At 40.9% G+C, this 23,427-nt stretch overlaps 1 long non-coding RNA gene across 1 annotated transcript in view; it reads right to left on the reverse strand.

Annotated features, from left to right (window-relative positions):
* Positions 1–21,869: 21,869 nt before the first annotated feature.
* Positions 21,870–23,427, reverse strand: part of LOC138740339 (uncharacterized) — a 31,351-nt gene continuing 29,793 nt past the window's right edge. Inside the window, exon 6 of the long non-coding RNA XR_011342871.1 lies at positions 21,870–22,039. This is a non-coding gene — a long non-coding RNA (uncharacterized lncRNA). The remainder of the gene's footprint in view (positions 22,040–23,427) is intronic.

Here is a 23,427-nt window from a genome sequence, read left to right on the forward strand (position 1 = left end):
CATTTTACAGTATGTGATTCTAAGTCAATATGTGGAAAGTTAAAATCTCTTACTATCACAACCTTCTGTTTCCTGCAGTTGTCTGCTATCTCTCTACAGATTAGCTCCTCCAATTCTTGTTGACTATTGAGCGGTCAATAATACAACCCTATGAGTGTGGTCATATATTTCCTGTTCATTAGCTCCACCCATATAGCCTCAATAGACAATCTCTTTTGTTTGTCCTGCCTGAGCACAGGTGTGATATTTTCCCTGACAAGCAATCCCACTCCTTCCCCTTTCATCACTTCCCCATTCTATTGTGTCTAAAGCAATGGAAGCCCAGAACATTGAGCTGCCCTCCTGCCCCTCCTGCAACCAAGTTTCACTGATGGCCATGATGTCATAATTCCACATGCCAATCCATGCTCTCAGCTCACCTGCCTGAAATAGATGCACCTGACAACATTTCCACCACATTCAATCCGTTGACTTCAAATAGTGCATGCAATTTTAACATCATTTTTCCCTCCTCCACTCCCCTATATGCTCTAGTACTCTGGTTCCCTCTCACCCTGCAAATCTAGCTTAAACCCACTGGAGCAATACTAGCAAACCTGCCCGCAAGGATATTAGCCCCCCCACCCCCTCCAGTTCAGATGCAAACCATCCCATCAGAACAGGTCCCACCTTCCCTGGAAGAGAACCCAATGATCCATAAACCTGAAGCTCTCCCTCCTACACCATGTCTTCAGCTACTTGTTAAGTTGCATTATCCTCTTATTTCTAACCTCACCAGCACATGTCACGGGTAGCAATCCTGAGATCACTACCCTAGACATCCTGTCCTTTAACCTAGCGCATGACTCCCTTAAATCTCCTTGCGGGACTTCCTCACCCTTCCCCCCATGTAGATCAAGACATCTTGCTGCTCACCCTCCCTCTTGTTGTGAACTTGATCTGAGATATCTTGAACCCTGGCACCAAGGAGGCAACATAGCATCTGGAATACTTGATCTCCTCCACAGAACCTCTTATCTATCCCCCTAACTATGGAATTCCCTATCACTACATCTGAAATTGCACACATTAGTGGTGTGGTGAATCTCCACTGAAAATACAATCCATTCATTCAGGAAAGGCTCAGTATTCTTAGAAAGGAAATGAACCTGGGTTACATTTTACATTTAGATGCACAGCATGGTAACAGGCCTTACCTGCCATCAACCCATGCCCGCAAAATATACCGATGAACCTACCTACAATTCCTGTGCATTTATGAAGGATGGGAGGAAACCGGAGCATCTGAAGGAAACCCATGCAGACATGGAGAGAATGTGCAAACTCACTACACAAAGCAGCTGATTCGAACCCAGGTCACTGGTGCTGTAGTAGCATTCATGCTTCCCACTAAGCTAACTGTGCTAGAGATTTTAAAATTTAAACTGATGCTGCAAATGGAGTTAAATGCCTAGGTTCAATTATGAAGAAAATGTGGGTATTTTAAGAAAACTTTCATGATGGCAAAAGGAGAACTTCTGAGAACACATTTATAAAATGTAAGCCAGTTTTTAGAATGTATATTTTATTCTCGACACCAGATAGAATTTGGAACTAAGCAGAATGATATGAATTAATTAAGATCTACAGCTGCATGGCATTTGCTTTTAATTACTTTGCTCTCTAATTGAGAAGCAGCAGGCGAACTTTCTCATTTTTACCCTTTTTTAAGGAAAAAAAAATGAAATTCTGAATGAAGAGCTGTTAAATCATTCAAGTTTATTAGAACAGAAAATATTCTAATTTCCATTCAAACCACAATTTACTTATGGTTGCTAGAATAATGTGCAAGTTATTCACACCACTTAAATTATAGGAAGGAAAGATAGACACAAGGGTAATGCAAAATCTACAAAAATGGAAAATAGGCTTAAGATACAGAGTTTCTGTGTATAGGGACAATGGATCACCAAGTATGTCCGTTGCAAAATGTTCACCCATGCAGTTAACCTGCCTGTGCAGGTTCCATCAAGGACAAAGTAATATATAACTGCAGTTGAATTACAGCAGACATTACTGGGGTAATTGTTATTCACTCCTTGCATTTCTGATAAACTGATAAAGTTGGAAGAAGCTTCTGTACTTTATTTCAAAGGTTCTGTTTTCTCCATTTGTTTTCTGAATAACAACATTAAAAGATGGCACAGGGACTTGCCAAAGTTCTGCTGGCAGAGAGAAGGGAAACCCGTATATTAAGATATTAACATTTCAGATATTTATGTTCTATTCATCTGATGCATTTCTTGTCTTTTTAAATTTATTTAAGCTTAATAATTGTAGTTTTATTTACAAATACTTGTTCATCTGCAACATGCAAGAAATTTGATGCTTATGTACATTAAATATGACAATATTATCATCTTATCATCAACTGTATGATTAAAATTTTGTTGTGATCTCATCCCCATCTGAGCTCTTGGTCAACATAGACCTATCAGTCTACATTGATTAGTCTCTTTTGACCAATATGGGATGAGGATGCAAAAAAACCCAGATTTTACTGGACAGAAAGAATTCACAGTACAGTCAAATCCCCATTATCTGGCATCTACAGGGATTGTGAGTGTCAGATATGAGAATTTTCTGGTTCATTGACTAACAAATATGTCTGAATTAAGAATACACAGTTTAAAAGACAAAATAGATAGTGCAAATGCAAAAAGATATTAAAAAAAGATTTTAGATTTATTGTCAAAGTACATACATAAAATGTCATCACATAAAACCCTAAGATACTTATTCTGCGGTGAAGCAGAATTATCACTTATTGGTAGTGCAAGAATAAACTGAACATAGCATATACATGTGAACAATTAAAAAATTGTAAATAGATAATGAATATAAACAATGCAATACAGAGAGAATTTAAAAAAAAATCACTGTAAGTCCTGAAATGAGTCCCTGATTGAGTGTGTTTTTGAGGAGTCTGATGGTGGAGGAGTAGCAGCTGTTTGTGAACTTGGCAGTGTGAGTCTTGTGGCACCTATACCTCTTTCCAGATGGCAGCAGTGAGAACAGAGCATGTGCTGGGAGGTGTGGATCCTTGATGATTGCTGCTGCTCTCTGTTGGCAACATTTCCTATAGATTTTCTCAATAGTGCAAAGGGTTTTGCCTGTGATGTCCTTGGCTGTGTCCACTACATTTTGCAAGGCTTTAAACTCATGGCTATTGCTGTCCCCATACAGAACATGATACAACCAGTCAACACCCTTTCCATCACACATCTGTAGAAATTTGCCAGGGTTTCTGGTGTCATACCAAACCTCGGCAAACTCCTGAGGAAGTAGAGATGCTCATGTGGTTGATTCATCATGTCTTTAGTGTTTTTGGTATAGGAAATATCCTCAAGATATTGATTCCCAAGAACTTAAATTTGCTCACCCTCTCCACCTTTGATTCCCCCAATGATCACTGGATTGTGCATCCTGGCTTTCCCTTCCTGAAGTCAATAATCAGCTCCTTAGTTTTGGTTACTTTGAGTTCAAGGTTGTTGTTGGTGCACCATACAACCAAGTTTTCAATCTCCCTCCTGTCTGCTAACTCATCACCTTTCTTTATACAACCCATGACAGTGGTATCATCTGCAAATTTGTAGATGGTGTTATTGTCATACCGAGCCACACAGTTGTAGGTGTAAAGTGAGTACACAAGGGGTTAAGAACATTGCCCTGTTGTGTTCCGGTACTGATGGAGATTGAGAAGTAGATGTTCTGGCCAATCTTCACTGATTGTGGTCTGGAGGTGAGGAAATTTATGATCCAACTACACAGTGGTGTGTTAACTCTCAGGTCTTGGAGTTTGCTCATCAGCTTTGAGGGGACTGATCAGTTTTGAGGGAATGATTTGGTTAAATGACGAACTGTAGTCAATAAAGAGCATTCTGATGAATAAATCTTTACTGTCCAGGTGTTCCAGGGCTCATTGTGGAGCCAGTGAGGTGCCATCCACTGTAAATCTGTTGCTACAAAAGGCAAATTGGAACATATCCATGTCACTGCTCAGACAAGAGCTGATATATTTCAACACCATCCTTTCAAAACACTTTATTATTGTTGATGTAAATGCTACTGGCTGATAATAATTAAGGAAGTTTGCTACACTCTTCTTGGGAACCAGTATGATCGATGCCTGTTTGAAACTAGTGGGTACCACACCGTGCTGGAGTGAGATATATTGAAGATATCCGTGAACACATTGGTAAGATGGTTAGCACAGATTTTTAATATTTGGCCAGGTATTCTGTCCGGGATGGATTTTTTCCTCAGATTCACTCTGCTAAAGACAGCGCACACTTCGTCCTCAGATAAAGACATGCTGGGATCATTAGAGGAATTGGGACAGAAGGGTTGGTTCTTCGGTCTTACTGTCATCAAATCAGGCATAGAAGGGATTGAATTACTCTAGGAGAGAAGCTTTGCCGGTTGCTACTTTACCACATTTGGCTTTGTGCCAGGTTATGGCATAATTGAAAACAAATCAGTATTTTGGGATTTAATTATGTTGAGTTCACTTTAATTAGGTAATTCCTGTAACTTACAAAATTTAAATTCCAACCCCAGTGGCTGGCGCTGTAACAGTTGTACACTAGCCGCTATGCTAATTGTGTTACCGTCATAATTAACCTGCTCTCCACCAAGTTTACATATAAAGCCTTACTAATACACCCAATACGAATAAAGGTAAAAACTCTTACTAGGCAGGGATAGGGGGACACTTTGGGAGAATCAAGCCAACGGCGAGTAGCATCGGCTGGCTCTTCATCCTGGGTGATATCATTTTATTCAAACAGATGCTCCAGGTGGGGCATAACGAGGGCGCTCCGCTGGCCAAATGTTTGCTCCCATCTTCACCAAGGGATGGAGTGTTGCTTTGGAGAACATTGCTTCTACAATTTTAAACTTTTATCTGAACTTTTATTTTAAAATTTATTTATTTATTCATTTCATCTTTTTTGCCAGTTTTTGGGTTTCTGGTTTTATGGAACTCCATATAGCAGGGATTCTACTGTGTTTGATATTATATTATTAACTTATTGTACTTTTATCACAACAGCCATGTTTCAGAGATAACTCAGACAATCAGAACTTAATACGCACCCATTCTATATTTACTGCATCCAGTGCTCCCTTTGTGGCCTTTTCTACATTGGAGAGACCAGTCGCAGATTGGGAGATCACTTGCTGAGCACCTCTACTCTGTCTGCCACAACAGAGACCTCCCACTAACTAACCACTTCAATTCTGAGTCACTCACATACTCACATGTCTGTGCATGGCCTGATGTATTATCCCACAAAGACCACCAACAAATTGGAGGAACAACACCCTGCTTTTTTTTCCCCTGTCTGGGCACTCTCCAGCCAGATGATATTAAAATCAACTTCTCTATTTTCTGCTAGCCTGGTTGCCTTTTCTTTCCCCTCCCCCTTTCCAGTTTTTAGCAGTTCTCCCCTGCCTTCCCCTTCCACCCACCTCGCCACCCCTCCTCATCCTGCCATCCCTCCTCCCCCTTATTACTGCTGTCTCCTCCCTCCCTTCTTCACCTACCATCTTCTGACTTTGCCACAAACCCCCACTTTTACTCCCCTTTTCTTTATGTTTGGTCACCTGCCGACATTCCTCTCAAACCTTAATGAAGGGCTCAAGCCCAAAATGATGGTTATATTTAAAACGTTTTTTTTACCAACATAAAGGACACTGTTTAACCAGCTGAGTTTCTCCAGCATTTTGTCTTTTCACTTGAACGACTATGTCTGGAGATTTTGGATATAAACCTAGTCTATATCACCTTCCTGCCACTTCCCTAAAATTCAATTCACATACACAAAAATTGGAGTACAGAAGAGGTGAAATCTTTGCATTTCTCATCTTAGATGTTGTTGCTGTTTTCACATCCTCCCACTGTTCAGTTTAGAAGAAACATTGAACCATCCGCCTTCTCAGTCAGAGATCAAATGTGACATTTGAAGAGGAGGGCACAGAGAAATTCTGACAGTGTCCTGCCCAATGTTCAACCAACAACTAAAGTACAAAGGGAATAATTCCTGTTTGTTTGAGCTCAATGTGATCAAATTAAATGTTGCCTTTACTATGATACAAAGGTGATTGATGTATCTTAATCGGCACAAAAGAAAATAAAGGCTAACGAGAGTATTTCTTCGAATGTGCTGAGCTCACCAGTAAATCAATATAAACCTTAAAGATCAACCAGAATGACATCTAATAAAGATCAAAATAGTGTTGCAAGATAATCCCCCCCAAAAACAAAACAATTGGAGCAGGAGTCATCCAGCCGACCTCTCAACCCTGCCGCATCATTCAATATGATGTGGGTGATCTATTTTTTTTCTGGATTTAGTTCCTCTTCAGTGCTTGATCTCAGTAATCCCTAATTCAGTAATCTTGCAAATATTTTTTTTCTTCTTTCTTTGGCTTAGCATCGTGGATGAAGATTAATGGAGGGGTAATGTCCACGTCAGCTGCAGGCTCGTTTGTGGCTGACAAGTCCGATGCGGGACAGGCAGACACGGTTGCAGCGGTTGCAAGGGAAAATTGGTTGGTTGGGGTTGGGTGTTGGGTTTTTCCTCCATTGTCTTTTCTCAGTGAGGTGGGCTCTGCAGTCTTCTTCAAAGGAGGTTGCTGCACGCCAAACTGTGAGGCGCCAAGATGCACGGTTTGAGGCGATATCAGCCCACTGGCGGTGGTCAATGTGGCAGGTGCCAAGAGATTTCTTTAGGCAGTCCTTGTACCTCTTCTTTGGTGCACCTCTGTCTCGGTGGCCAGTGGAGAACTCGCCATATAACACGATCTTAGGAAGGCGATGGTCCTCCATTCTGGAGACATAACCTACCCAGCGCAGTTGGATATTCAGCAGCGTGGATTTGATGCTGTCGGCCTCTGCCATCTCGAGTACTTCAATGTTGGTGATGAAGTCGCTCCAATGAATGTTGAGGATGGAGCGGAGACAATGCTGGTGGAAGCATTCTAGGAGTCGTAGGTGATGCCGGTAGAGGACCCATGATTCGGAGCCGAACAGGAGTGTGGGTATGACAATGGCTCTGTATACGCTAATCTTTGTGAGGTTTTTCAGTTGGTTGTTTTTCCAGACTCTTTTGTGTAGTCTTCCAAAGGCACTATTTGCCTTGGCGAGTCTGTTGTCTATCTCGTTGTCGATCCTTGCATCCGATTAAATGGTGCAGCCGAGATAGGTAAACTGGTTGACCGTTTTGAGTTTTGTGTGCCCGATGGAGATGTGGGGGAGCTGATAGTCATGGTGGGGAGCTGGCTGATGGAGGATCTCAGTTTTCTTCAGGCTGACTTCCAGGCCAAACGTTTTGGCAGTTTCCGCAAAACAGGACGTCAAGCGCTGAAAATCTGGCTCAGAATGGGCAACTAAAGTGGCATCATCTGCAAAGAGTAGTTCACGGACAAGTTGCTCTTGTGTCTTGGTGTGAGCTTGCAGGCGCCTCAGATTGAAGAGACTGCCATCCGTGCGGTACCGGATGTAAACAGCATCTTCATCGTTGAGGTCTTTCATGGCTTGTTTCAGCATCATGCTGAAGAAGATTGAAAAGAGGGTTGGTGCGAGAACGCAGCCTTGCTTCACGCCATTGTTAATGGAGAAGGGTTCAGAGAGCTCATTGCTGTATCTGACACGACCTTGTTGGTTTTCGTGCAGTTGGATAACCATGTTGAGGAACTTTGGGGGGCATCCGAGGCACTCTAGTATTTGCCAAAGCCCTTTCCTACTCACGGTGTCGAAGGCTTTGGTGAGGTCAACAAAGGTGATGTAGAGTCCTTTGTTTTGTTCTCTACACTTTTCTTGGAGCTGTCTGAGGGCAAAGACCATGTCAGTAGTTCCTCTGTTTGCGCGAAATCCGCACTGTGATTCTGGGGGAACATTTTCGGCGACACTAGGTATTATTCTATTTAGGAGAATCCTAGCAAAGATTTTGCTTGCAATGGAGAGCAGTGTGATTCCCCTGTAGTTTGCGCAGTCTGATTTCTCGCCTTTGTTTTGTACAGGGTGATGATGGGGTGGGGGGATTCCATCCATACCTGCTGCTTTGCCACTTTTCAGTTGTTCAATTGCCTTATATGTCAAAATATGTCAAAATATCTCAAAAGATGCTCACAAACTCAAGCTAGCATGCTGGGACATCAGAACCATGCCAGACAAGGCTGACAGCCACCGACCTGAACGTTGGTCTGCCCTCATCGCACATGAAGTTCCTCAGACTTGACATCGACATTGCCGCTCTCAGTGAAGTCCGCCTTGCAGATGTAGGCAGCCTCCAAGAACGTGGCGCGGGCTACACACTCTACTGGTCTAGCAAGCCTATGGATGAACGATACCTATCTGGTGCAGGCTTCATGGTCAAGAACTCCATTGCCTCCAAACTCGAAAACCTCCCAACAGGCCACTCGGATTGGATCATGTCCATGCGATTCCCCCTTCAAAACAAGCGTCTCATCACCCTCATCAGTGTCTATGCTCCAACCCTCCGGGCAGAACCAGCAGAAAAGGACAAGTTCTACACTGATCTGCGAAACCTCATTCAATGCACCCCTACAGCCGACAAGGTTGTCATCCTTGGCGACTTCAACGCTCGCGTCAGCAAAGACTCAGAAACCTGGCCAGGAATCCTGGGCAAGCATGGTGTCAGCAAGTGCAACGACAACGGGCGCCTCCTGTTGGAGCTCTGAGCAGAACAGCGGCTTGTCATTACAAACACCATTTTTCGGCAGAGGGACAGCCAGAAGACCCGGGAATATTTATTTACCTCCATCTTAAATATGTTTAATGTTCTGACCTTCATCACCCTCAGAGAATTCCAGAGAACCCATGCTCACTGAAAGAAATAATATCTATGCACCTCAATTTAAAATGATGACCCTTTATTCTTTTACTTTGACAAAAGGCTCAGACCTGAAATGTATATATTTGCTTCTGATGGGCGCTGTGGGACCAGCTGAGTTTCTCTGCCAAGAATGTGTTTTTTCTACAATCTCTGTGACTGCACCCTTTCTTCTTTCACCCTTTACTGTATAGCTATATTCCCTTGTTTGTGACTCTCCCACCAATGAAATGGTTGCAACACTGGCTTGGTTAAGCCTCTGTCGTGTGGATTGTGGAGGATCATGTGATATCTCCACCTGAAACCTGGAAGAGTGTGGATTGTAAGGGGTCATTAGGATTTTCTGTCTGGAACCTGGTGGGAATGTGGCTTATGGTATTTCTTCTGAGATACTAATGGGAAATTGTAGGAGAAAATACGGCCAACAGGGTGCCCAGAAAGACAGGGAGATGGAATCTTTCCAGCATCACTCTTGCACTCTACATGAGGCAGTGCAGACTGCCCACGTGCAAGTGACTAACCTAGGCAAAGAGGCAGCTTGCAAGCTGATTAAAATGCAACAACTGCAAATAGTTCTACGTAGTAAAATTCTGAGCCATTGTCCAGCGGTGGGGAAAGGGGCCAACATGTGGTCTCAGGATGGGAATGTGAAAATGGAAGATGATGACAATGAGGGAACTAATCCCTACTACATTCGTCCTCTCCCCTGTGTACCCAAGTCTTTGCATGCCCAACCAATGATCATTCGGTCCCAGACCCACCACAAATACTCCAGAATGGGGAGGTGACAGAAAATAGGGGGACCTCAAGTGGGCACATATGTGGTCACGGTGACATTACAGAAATGCAGAATCACTCTGCCAAGTAGCTGAATGTACTGGGGAACTGATACTGCCAGGGACAGGTGAACATCTGTTCCTACAGAAATGGGACGAGGGGGCCTCCAATGTAAGCACCCTTGGAAGTCTGACTGAAGAACAGACAATTAATATAGCCTTGCAGGTGCTGATAGCATTACCCTATGGCACACGTGTCAAACTCTGGCCTGCGAGCCAAATTTGGCCCGCGATATAATTATATTTGGCCCGCAAGATCATATTAAATATATATTAGAGTTGGCCCGCTGGCCGCCGCGCCAGTATAGCGCGTGCACACTGAAGGTGAAAATGAAGACGCCGGAGGTGTGGAGGGATCTCAGAGTCCCGAATCCTGGAGATCGGAGCGCCGCACTCAGCCCACCCGGCTCCTGGACACACAGACGCGGCTGGAGTTGGGGACCATCCTCGCTGGGTCTGCGCTTCAGCGGCGACGCCGGACCAAACGTCTCGTTGGCGATGCCTTCCCCCTCGCTCCGTGCGCGGCGGACCCTGCCTCCCGCTCCTTTTGTTGGAGATGAGCCCGGCGCCGTGAGATTGCAGTTTAATCCCTCTCCAACCATGGGAGGGGGTTGGGAGCAACGCGCTCTTCTCAGCCAATTCCTCCACCGCCCCAGACGCCAGAGTTTCAACGGGGGGTTCGGGTGCCTTCGTCAGGCAACCGACCTGTTGGTCCAAGACAAGGGGAGAGCGTACAAACTCCACACAGACAGCACCTGAACTCGGGTGAACGTGGAGCTGCGACCCCATATTCCACATCAGGACAGTGTGTAAGATTTGGAGCAGTGAGACGGAATCTTATTTTGTTCCTGTGATTTAAGTCTTTCTTGGGGTGGGTCCTTCTCTGACCACTTGCCTAACAATTAACCTAATCAGATGTGGAGTTACCACAATACAACAGTTCTCAACCTTTTTCTTTCCACTCATGTCCCTGTGCCATTGGTGCTCTGTGATTAGTAAGGGATTGCTTAAGGTGGTCTGTGGGTAGGAAGCAAAAGTTTGAAGACCACTGCTTTAATCATCCCTCATTGTCTCGTCATGTGCATGGTTTCAGATGCTAAAGGAAATGGGCCAATGACAATGACAATGACAATGAAAGAGTTTATCCAAAACTATTATTAAACATTTATTTTAATAAGAAAAAGTTTAACATTACATATGTTGAAAGAAGAGAAAACATGCAGATGTTATTGAAAATTTTCAATAAATATTTATTTCGGCCCTCGACTTAGTCCAAATTTTTAATTTTGGCCCTCTGTGAATTTGAGTTTGACACCCCTGCCCTATGGGAACAGGTAGTAACTGCAGTGCGGGCAAGTTTCCCTATCCTTCTGGATTGGGACCTACATGGGCAACCTCAGTGGCATACTAATAGCAAGGGAACATATTTTTCAGGGAATGGACACTAATCATTGGCTTCTACGGGGGGAACTGCGATTGCCACTTCTCTGAGAACATAAGGGTGACTTGTGCCTCAGTGGGCTATTTAGTCACCACTGCACACCCCATCCATAGAGGGGTTGTCTTGCCCTCATGGCACCAGTGACAGGGAAAACTGGCTGGGAAGCCATTAACCTTCTGGAGGGGCCAGAGTATGTGGAGTGGGGATCACCTGCTCAAGCTTGCAGGGCTGAAACAAAGTTTAGCAATGCCACCCTGCCGGTCACTCACAGAGATGTATGCATAGCCATAGCATGCACCAACATGGATTGCGCCCACATTCATGGGATCCGCATGTCCACAAGCATGCTCTCTGGAAACAGCATTGTTGGAGAAAGCCTCATAAGGGTGAAACTTCCAATGCACATCTCACTCTGACTCAGACCAGCTCCTCCCCCACCAAAGGTGACCCCTGACTAATCTATCATGTCACCACACCAACCAACCCACCAGAGATGTGATTTATCCCGACAACCCTCCTCCCTCCCCCCCCCTCCATCACACCCCCCCCCTCCCCACCAGCTGCTCCTCTTCCAGCCTATGCTGATTGGTGCTGTGTGAGCCACAGCATGCTCTAGGAGGGTCTTCCACCTATGCCCACTCCACTCAACATCAGCTGCAGGAGACTTTAAACAACATATTTTGGTAATGACTGGGTACTTCCACTCCCCTCACCAATTAACTATCTAACTTCCAATCATCTTTGTTGGGGTGAGTGCTTCAGGAACAAATTTTTCCACAATACAATTTGACACACAAACAATCCTGACTCTCTGAGTGAGTCCACAAAGAGAGCATGCCTTGGCAATGTGATGCACTTAGTTCAGTCAGCACCAGTCCAAGCAATCATTGGCTTAGGGATCCTGGAATAAGGCGGCCTCAGCCCAGCAATAGGGTGCTCCTATGAGAATACAATCACTCCCTAGATGTGCAGCTGCTGTGGCTTCCCATGGGATGGCATGGCAGCAGACATCTGGGATGCGTACCTCCAAGCGATGGGGGAGCACCCAGATGAATAGCCACTGTGGTGGAAATGCTGACCAAAGAAAGGGCAGTGGTACTTCAGATTAAGGGAAAGCCGGATGACCTTGCACTATCTGCTCACAGACGAAGGTTGACCTGGTGCTGTTGTTGGTAAGACGCGCTGCACATACACTCAAGTCAAGTTGGTGAGACGACATATGAGAGTTAGTGACTGATATATATTTTTTTAAAATCCATAAAAGATAGGGGGGAAGTTTCTGCAACATGACTTTCCATGGGGAGAGGTCTGTGGGGATTTGGTAAGCTACTGTCATTTTCTAAATCAATACCTTCACCTTTCTGCTGTGCCTATTTTTTTATTCACCGGGCATATGGCTACAACAATGTATTTACCCTTTATAACAATGTATCAATCTATCTATTTATTTATTTATTTATTTCGAAACTTTATTTATTAATTTTAACATATGAAGAAAGTAAGTAATTCACGTACAGAAAAAATACAAAATAAAGTAATACAAGTACAAAGTAACATAGTTAATACAATACCAATCTCGGCATCTCCCCCTAACAACTAAAAACTAAGACTAAAAAAAACCTATTTTTAACCCCTAAATCCCCCCTCCCCACCCCCACGATAAAGAGTGAAGAATTAATACTATTAGTATAATTAAAAAAAATAAAAAATATATATATTAAAAAAAGATCGATATATATAAAAAAAACAAAAAAAAATATTAATTAAGTATTAATTATTAATCCAAATTTTTTTTATTATATAAGAATATATATGTAATTTATTTTTTCTGATAGTATTTTTACTTGTTTTTAAATGGTTGGTGAGTGGAATATAGTATGGATTGTGGAGGGGTCATGTGGCCTCTACGTTTAGTATCAAGTGGGAATGTGGATTGTGGAGGGTCACATGGCCTCTCCATCTGGAACCTAATTAGAAGTCGCAGCATCTGTCATTCAAGGTTGGACTCTGAGTACTCATTATTCACACCTGACCGTTGCCCCCTTTAAATACCTCGGGCCGGACCCTCTAGCTTGTATGTTCACCACATGCAGTAAATCTTCCACTTTGGTCCTGAGACAAAACTTCAGGTAGTGAACTGTGGACAATGCTGGAGGTGTTGTTGATAAGGTGTGCATCCTCTATACAGGGATTGCATTGGAGTTGTGCCCACATTAGACAAGTAACTTCGAGTAACTTATTGTAATCCTTGGTTGTTATAAGTCACGGCATCACTAGTATCAGTAGTATTAAGTCCGATATGACTAGGTTGTACTGTTTGTTTGAGTGTAAGCTGTTGATAGCATCAGTAGTGTTAACTCTAATGTGACTCATTATATTGAGTTTTGTGATTGAGAGTATAAATGTATGTTATCGCTGTTGCGATCCCCTTACACTGTTTTTAATAAAGATCCTCTCTGCATTCAGCCTGTGTCCAGACTCGTTGCTTTTTGAACCCACTGACATTGGTTTCACACAACAGGCCCATAGGATCTTATATGTTTTTATAAGCTCACCCTTCATTCTCCTAAATTCTAAAAAATACAGACCCGAAGTTTCTGCCTCTTTTCATTAATTAATTCAAGGGACAAGAGTTTCACAGGCTGAGCAAGCATTTAAATGTTCATCCCCATGTGTCCTTGAAAAGGTAGTGATGAGTTGCTTTCTTGAACCGCTGCATACCCGACAATGCTGTTAGGAAAGGAGCTTCAAGATTTTGATCCAGTGACAGATGGTGCAGGCAAAATAGAGATGAACATCGAGAACAGCGGGGGTGGGATGTATAGGGAGGTAACTTAGAGGGTATTATTGTTGTTTGTGTATGCTTGTATTTTGCAAAATTTTAAATAAACTTTAAAAAAAAGATCAAGAACAACTGGAGTAGCCTTTTTGATTAGAGGACATCACACCAGCCCTTAGAGATTATATTCTTTTGGCATCATTCAGTGAGACGAGGTGAGTGAAACTTGTGATTAAGAAGGGGATGATCACTTTGATCGAATTGCATTATTGACCCGTAGGAATTAGATGATCAAATATAGAGGGAGATCAAGATTCAAGATTCCTTTATTGTTGTGTAATAAAAACTGCAATATTACCTGGAATTTGCTTTCGTCCACCGTAAGGCAGACAGATTCACCATCAGCAGAAATTGCCTAGTGTCTCTTATAGTCAGAGACTATAAGAGTCCGAGTGTCTGTGCATTTGCCTCCAGCACTGCCGCAGCCCTCACAGCCGCAGAGTATTGTCTAAATCATCAGCTGTCCAAGCTCTAGATCCAAAACTCCAACTTGATCAGGAAACCTTCAATGCTCTCGGCACTGTCTCGCATCTCGGTTCCAATACCTAGTACCCCTACAGCCACTCTTGAGCCAGTCTCCAGCAGTCTGTTTCCTGGTGCGAATCCTTCAAACACAGTTGCCAGCACCCTGCAGCCTACACAGATTCCTCGCTCTAGTCACCAACACCCCTCCGCCTGTCTGTTCTTCAGCTGCAGAACCCCTCACTGGTCTGCCGCCATGGTCACCATGCCATTGGTCATCTCCTCTGCTTCTTCTTCTCAAACGGGGGTGGTGTTCTCCACATTTTATAGTACCCCATGCCAGTCCTCTGCTTCCCTAGATTCTGCAACCCCTTGAGGCTTCTGTTGATCATAAATGCCACAATTGCAGTTCTAAATAATACCACTGTCAACTCCATTAACAGGCCATTAAAAGCCTGTATGGAGCCAATGGCAATCGGACTGGACAGTTGGATCCTGTGAGAGCACTATGTCTCCATTCCCCACTCTCCACAGTACACACCAACAGCAGCGCTGCTGTTGCACCATCTCTGGCAGCTCCGCCATTTCTGCCCAGTAGGATCACAAATAGATCCTACTGCAGTAAAATCCCTTTGATCTGTAATTCAACCAAATGGCAGCCTCAAGCAACCGGCATATAAATTGTGAAAAATGCACAGGTAAAAAATATGAAAGTTTAAAATTGGCACTAATCACACAACACACAATCTCAAGCAACCAGAAAATGCACTTATCTGGCATTTATCAATCTTTATAGGTGATGGATACCAGGATCTATGGGGATTTATGTATTTATAATTGGGTTATAAAAGCAGGTGAATTCAACATTCCCCATATTGACTGGGAATACTAATGGCAGAATTTGTCAAATGTTTCCTGGAAAGTTTTCTCAAACAAAATGTAGACTGAGGTGCTGTGGTGGATCCTCTGTTAGGAAACGAGGGAGGACAAGTGACTCAAGTGTCAGTCGGGGAACAATTTAGGACCAACTTTATTAGTTTTAAATAGTTATGGAAGGGAGAGGAGAAAAACAGAAGAGAAACTTCTAAAATGGGTCATGCCTAATTTTGAAAACATTAGTCTAGCATCAGCAACACAGGTTCGAATCCAGCACTGTCTCTCTCTGTCTGCGTGTGTCTCTTCCATGTGCTCCAGTTTCATCCCACCCTTCAAACTGTACAGGATTGTAGGTTAATTCAAGTATTTGAGGGGCATGGGCTTGTGGGCTGGAAGTGCCTGTTACTGATCTGCATGTATAAATTTAAAACAAAATAATAATTTAAGGAAGTTAAAATTAAATTAAATGTAATATTAAAAAAAACTTGCAAAGATTGATTGATAGAGACCGATAACACGTAAAGGGACAAGTGCAAGGCTTTTAAATGTGGGATAGGGAGTGGTCAGGGGCAGTATGTTCCTGAGTGCAGGCCATAGCTGGGATGAAGGAAGCCTTGCTGATGAGGATATTTGGGCTCTGTTGGGAAACACAGGTGTGTGTCAGGTTTAGGCAGCTAGAATCAAGCAAATCCCTCGCAGAATGCAAAATAGAGGAAAAACAGCTCACCGGAGGACATGAGGAACCCTGGAAAATAAGGTTATGAATCCTAAGACATTCAACAATTTTCTTTCAGACAAAAGAATAACTAATGAGAGAATAAATCCCCTTAAGGATCAATGAAGTTATCTATATGTGGAGCCACTGGAGATCACAAGATTTTTATGAATATTTCTCATCTGGATCTTCTCTGGAGAAAGTCATCGAAGTTAAGGAATTAAAAGAAGTTAATACCATCTTGGAACCTATTTACATAACATAAGAAGAGGCAATAATTATTCAGGCAGTTAAAACCCTGAAGCCTGACAAAATGTAACCGTGGGCATTGTGAGAAGCTGAGGAAGAAATTGGTTGGTACATTCTCCCAGTGACATGCATGGGTTTTCTCTAGATGCTTCAGTTTCCTCCCACCATCAAAAATTTACATGGTTGATAGATTAATTGGTCTGGAAGGGACTTCTGACATGATGCATCATTAAAATTAAATTTAGACTTCCGGCCAGCTGTGATATGCTGAGATGCAATCAACAGGAGTTCCTGTCTACTCTATTCTTTTCACTTCTTACTTTTTATTTTACATCCCAAATGTTAATATTTTGCAACTTTCCCTTCTTTTACTCTTGCCTTCCTCAAAATGACTACAAGAAGTAGAAATTCTGGGGAAAAAGAAGAGACTGCTAGTTTAACAATAGAGGCTATTTCTACCCTACTGGATCGACAGATACAAGTGCTGGCCTGCTGACTTTAAAGCTTCTTTCAGCTTATTAGTTAAGGTTGATAAAATCCATTCATTAGTGGAGGAACATGGCCAGTGTTTCTCATCTTTGGAGCTTGCATTGCCAATGTGTTACTGAATTCAAAGATATCTTCTCCAGCCTATGTGTAAGTAACTCAAAGTTAACAACTAAAGTTGTTGACCTGGAAAGGCAGCGTAGACAGCAAAACCAGTGTATCTTGGCTTGGCAGAATATATCGAAGGAGGGCAAGCTACAAAAATCTTCTCTGATTTGTAATATGAGGTTTTTTAGAAGAAGTCACTCCCATCCCAGACTTTAGTCCATAAACTGGCTCCAGGACAGGACAGAAACCATGCTTGGTTATCATTTGTTTACATTGTTATCAAATAAAGGACACTCTGATCTGAGAGGCCCAATGGTAAAGGTATTTGGAATATTGTGGTTAGCAGATCCAAGTAGTAAAAGATTATACTTCCAAAGTTATGAATCAGTGAGCTGAGTACAGGGAAGTAATGCTGCAATTGTACATCTGAGGATTTAAGCTTTCCCTGCTATATCTTGCTTGACTCCGTATGCCTGTGTTCGGCCATTGAGGCTCGGACTTGTATAGACAGTCACTCTCCCACTTTGTGCCAATCATAAATGTTTCCTTGGTGACTGAAGCTTATTTGACTATTCTTATATTATTATATTATTATTATTGTTATTTTGAAGCTTTTGTCATGCAGTATTTAATGGTGAGAATTGTCTTGTCTTCTTTTGTTAATATTTTATAGGGTAATATACTCATTTTGGCTGTTGTTTTATGAGTTTTTTTTGCTTTAAATTCTGGGATTTTTTCAGTCAAGAACATTGGAGAAAATAAATCCAAAGGGTTTCTACAAATATGTAAATAGCAAAAGGAAAGTGAGAGACAAAATTGGTCCAATAGAGAATCAGAAAGGACAAATGTGTACGGAACCAAAAGAGATGGGGGAGGTCTTGAACAATTTCTTTTCCTCAGTGTTTACTGAGGAGAAGGATATTGAACTGTGCAGGGTAAAGAAAGCAAAGGGGATAAATACAGAGACTATAGTGTTTAAGAACGAGGTAGTACTGGAGCTTTTGAAATATATAAAGATGGATAAGTCTCCAAGCCCTGACAGGAATTTCCCCAGGACCTTAAGAGAAGTAAGTGAGGAAATAGCAGAGGCTCTGGCAGTGATTTTTCAAATGTCATTAGAGACGGGAATAGTGCCGGAGGATTGGCGTGTTGCACATGTGGTTCCTTTGTTTAAAAAGGGTTTGAGGAGCAAGCCTAGCAATTATCGGCCTGTAAGTTTGACATCTGTGGTAGGTAAATTGATGGAAACCTTTCTTAGAGATAGTATATATAAGTATATGGAGGGACAGGGTCTGATCAGGGACACTCAACACGGATTTGTGCATGGAAGGTCGTGTTTGACCAATCTTGTTGAATTTTTTGAAGAGGTAACTCGGAATGTTGATGAGGGTAGAGCAATGGATGTTGTCTATATGGACTTCAGTAAGGCCTTTAATAAGGTTCCACATGGGAGGTTAGTTAGGAAAGCGAAGTCCTTGGGTATTAATTTGGAGATAGTCAAATGGATTCAACAGTGGATGGAAGGAAGATGCCAGAGAGTAGTAGTAGATAATTGTTTGTCAGGATGGAGGCCAGTGATAAGCAGTGTACCTCAGGGTTCGGTATTGGGACCGTTGCTGTTGATCATATATATTAATGATCTGGAGGATGGGGCGGTAAATTGGATTAGTAAATATGCAGATGATACTAAAATAGGGGGAATTGTGGATGATGAAGAGTGTTTTCAAAGATTGCAGAGGGATTTAAACTGCTTAGAGGAATGGGCAGAAAGATGGCAGATGGAGTTTAATTCTGATAAGCGTGAGGTGCTTCATTTTGGAAAGAATAATCAAAGCAAGACATATGTGGTAAATGGGTGGGCATTGAAGAATGCAGTGAAGCAGAAAGATCTAGGAATAATAGTGCATTGTTCCCTGCAGGTAGGAGCACATGTGGATAGGGTGGTGAAGAAGGCCTTTAGTATGCTTGCCTATATAAATCAGTTCATAGAATATAGGAATTTGGAAGTAATGATGAAACTGTACAAGGCATTTCTACTGTATCTCATAATATACTTTTTAGAATTGTATAAGAAATTCTAAAAGTAGTTTTTTTTTATATATAAGGTTGTATTACCACCCATGTTACCTGTTGTTCTTAAAGGGTAGAGTTTAGTTTTAATAAGAATATTGTAGCCAAGATATTATTATGTGCAATAGGAAGGTTTTTTGGGGTAAAAAATATTTATTTTAATGAGCTTGCAGCTGGTTTTTTTCTACTGCTGGCAGCTGTCTGGTTTTTGGGTGGGAGGGAGGGAGGTGGGTCTTTTTAATGTTGTTATTGTGCTAGGAGACTACACAAGTTTTGACATTGTATGTTTTTTTTTAAATTTTAATATCTGTTGCATGTTCTGTTCTTGTATCAAGGGTGGCACCTGGAGTTTTGACAATATGTGTGTTTTTCAACCTACTTTAACTATGGATAATGGATAGATTTTTACATTTTGTTAATTGGAATGGTAAATGCTTGAATCATCCTCTTAAATGAAAGAAAGTCCTTTCTCATCTTAAACAACTTCAAACAGCAATTGTTTTATTAAATCAAACACATATTCATAGCTCTGATAGTTTATGTCTCATGGCAAGGTGGAGGGAGGAGCATTTTCACTCCAATTTTCTGGCAAAAGCCAGGGGATGACAACTCAATTCTTATTAACTAAAATACTCTTTTTGTTAATCACATTGTATTATCAGATATGAATGGCTGTTATATTATTGTTTCAGGGAAATTTTATAATAAATTGGTGGTCCTTGCTAATGTTTATGTCCCTAATGTTGATAATGTGGGTTTTTCAAACTTTTTTTTCTTCCTTACTTGATCTGGACTCGTACTCTCTTGTGCTTGGTGGAGATTTCAACTGTTGGTTTGATCCTGTGTTGGACTGATCTTCTCCCAACTCTGCAATAGTGAGTAAGTCTGCCTCATTTATTCAATACTTCCTATCAGATTATGATATTTTTTCTGTATGAAATTTTCTTTATCAAAATAGCAGAGAGTATTGTATCTTTTCACATATTCATCATACTTTTTCTATGATTGATTATTTTTATTGACACACTTGTGATTACTGATACTGATATCATGCTCATATTGTACTATCTATGACCTTTTCCATCCTTCCTAAAATAAATAGACACTGGCATTTCAATTTGTCTTTACTATCTAATATTGATTTTGAGAAAATTATGGAGGAATAGGTAACCTTTTTCTTAAGTACAAATACTTTTTAGCCTGATTGTCTGGGATGCATTGAAACCTACCTTAAGGGGAAACCTATCTCTTAGAAAGAAGGGGTAATAACATTTGGAAATAGTTAATCAAATTAAAGAAATAGACCATCAATACACTCAAGTTAGAAATCCAGAATTATATATAAAGCAAGTGGAACTTCAAACTAAATTTGATCTCCTTTCAACACATACAATTGAATGCCAAATTTGAAATGTAAGAGTCTGTTCTATTTCCATGGTGATAAATCTGGTAAATTGTTAGCAAATTAATTGAGAGGATTTGAAGCAAGATGGCAAATTACAAAAATTAAAATGTGGGTTGGTAATGTTACTCCGGATCACTCCAAGATTAATGACACATTCAGGAATTTTTATTCCTGACTTTATTCTTCTGAATTTCAAAAGGGTAATATAGTTCAATGGAGAAAAAATTAAATCTTTTTAACATTCCCATGCTTTCTCCCGATAACAAAATGAGAAAAAAGGAATTTGTATCACAAATACAGATAACTATGGCTATCTCTTCTTTGCAATCTGGAAAATCACTGGGTCCCAATGGGTATCCTCTGGATTTGTTTGAAATGATTTTGTTCTTTGCTCTCACCTTATTTAAGTTCTGCATTGTCTGACTTGTTTAAGGAAGGTAAGCTTCCAGCATCATTCATTGAGTCTAGTATTACTCTTATTGCAAAGAAAGGTAAAGATTCTATAGCATCCTCCTCCTCCTACAGGCCAATTTCTTTATTAAATGTTGATGTTAAAATTTTGGCTAAAGTTTTGGCCCATAGATTGGATAATATTTTACCATCAATTATATCCAAGGATCAAATTGGCTTTATTAAAAAATCACTACTCTTATTTCAATGTATATTGCTTATTTGACTTTTCATATTCACCCTTGGGTGAAGTCCCTGAATATGTCCTTTCTTTGGATGTGGAGAAGGCATTTGACCATGTGGAGTGCAGGTATTTATTTGAAATTTTAGAAAAATTTAATTTTGGTCCAAGTTTTATTACATGAATAAGAAAGTTAGTGAACTTTCAACAGTCACAACTCTTTAATCTCCAATTTGGAACCCATCAAGGGTGTCCTCTTAGTCCATTAGTTTTGGATTTGGCCATAGAGACATTAGCAATTGCATTTTAAAGCTGCAAGAATATCTAAGGGATCTGGAGGAAGAGAGTGCAACATAAAGTTTCCATTTATGCAGATGATCTTTTGCTTTTCATTTCAAGCTCTGATACCTCCCTACCTTCTATGTTTTCCTTACTCAATTTAGTCAATTTTCAGGGTACAAACTAAATTTGCATAAAAGCAAACTCTTCTCTGTTAATTTACTTACATCAGTGTATACTAACTTTCATTTTTGGGTTGTGAAAGATCAATTTACTTATTTAGGAAACATAAGTATCTTTTTAAAGAACATTTCCTTATCTTGTTAAAACATGTGAAACATCTCTTAACACAGTGGTCACGCTTGTCTACATCTTTGGTGGGCTGAATTAACTCAAGCAAAATGAATATTTTCCCTAAATTCTGATATCTTTTTCAGACTATACCAACTTTTATTCCTAGTTTTTTTTTTACTCATTAGATTCTATTATATTATCATATTTATGGATGATATAATAGATTAAGTAAAAGTCACCTTCAGAAATCTAAAAGAAATTGAGGTTTAGCACTGCCTAATTTTTGATTTTATTACTGGGCGGGCAATATATGCAATTTTACATTTTGGGTATACTTTCATAATCAACTTGACTGTTCATCGTGGGTAGCATTGGAATTGCATTCTGTTAAAAATATCAAAATTCCAGCTTTTCTTGGATCTTCACTTCCTTTTTTTTCTTTCGATGAATCCTGTTGTTAAGCATAAGAAAAAAAAAATTGGATTTTATCATTTCTCTCTTTCAAGTCCAATTCTATCCATCCATTTATTCCAAGCTTCTTTACATGATTCTGCATTTCAAGAATGGCATAGATGGGTATTAAGTGTTTTAAAGATATTTTTTGTTAATAAGTGCTTTGCACCATTTGAACAATTTACTGAAAAGTTCATTTTACCAAATAGTCATTTTTTTCAGATTTTTGCAAATCAATTTTTTTTTCCATTGTCAGATATGTAACTTTCCTACTGTACCTGATATGCACATTGTTGATGTTTTTTTTTAATTTACAACCCACTCTTAAAAAGTTAATATCTATTATTTATGATAAGAAGGCAGGTTTAAGATCTGCCTCTCTGATAAAATTAAATCTGCCTGGGAACAGGATTTAGGCCTTTCATTGTCAGTTTAGGTTTGCGATTTAATCATTAAGTTGGTTAACTCCACATCCCTCTATGCCCATCATTGTTTGTTGCAATTTAAAGTTGTGCATCAGGCTCATATGCCCAAGGCTAAATGTTATCATATTTATCCAGATGCAAATTCTTGTTGTGATCAATCTAAGAGAGATGAAGCCTCTCTTAGTCATATGTTCTGGATGAGCCTTATCCTTGAAAAATACTAGAGAGATGTTTTCCAGACCTTATCTTTAATCATTATTTAAAATCTTGAACCTAACAGTCTGGTTTCCCTAGTTGGTACCACTGGAGAATATGATGTTCATTTGATTCCAATTAAATCTCAGGTTCTATCTTTTGCCTCTTTTTGGGCCAGACATGTGATATTACTAAGATGGAGGGATGCTGCCCCACCCATCCATGCTCAGTGGCTGAGGGATATTATGTCCTGTTTAAATCTAGTAACGATTAATTATTCTGTTAGTAGCTTAGATATAAGCATGCAAAACTTAAGGGGACCCTTCCTGAACTACTTTCAGAGCCTCTAGTTTTATTATAAAACCTGTATTCCAACACTATTATATTACTCCAGCTATAAGGTAAACTCTTCAGCGCTTGACGTCCTGCTTTGCGGAAACTGCCAAAATGTTTGGCCTGGAAGTCAGCCTGAAGAAAACTGAGGTCCTCCATCAGCCAGCTCCCCACCATGACTACCAGCCCCCCCACATCTCCATCGGGCACACAAAACTCAAAACGGTCAACCAGTTTACCTATCTCGGCTGCACCATTTCATCAGATGCAAGGATCGACAATGAGATAGACAACAGACTCTCCAAGGCAAATAGTGCCTTTGGAAGACTACACAAAAGAGTCTGGAAAAACAACCAACTGAAAAACCTCACAAAGATAAGCGTATACAGAGCCGTTGTCATACCCACACTCCTGTTCGGCTCCGAATCATGGG

The sequence above is a fragment of the Narcine bancroftii genome, chromosome 1 (genome assembly GCF_036971445.1).
Source record: "Narcine bancroftii isolate sNarBan1 chromosome 1, sNarBan1.hap1, whole genome shotgun sequence".
Classification (NCBI taxonomy): domain Eukaryota; kingdom Metazoa; phylum Chordata; class Chondrichthyes; order Torpediniformes; family Narcinidae; genus Narcine; species Narcine bancroftii.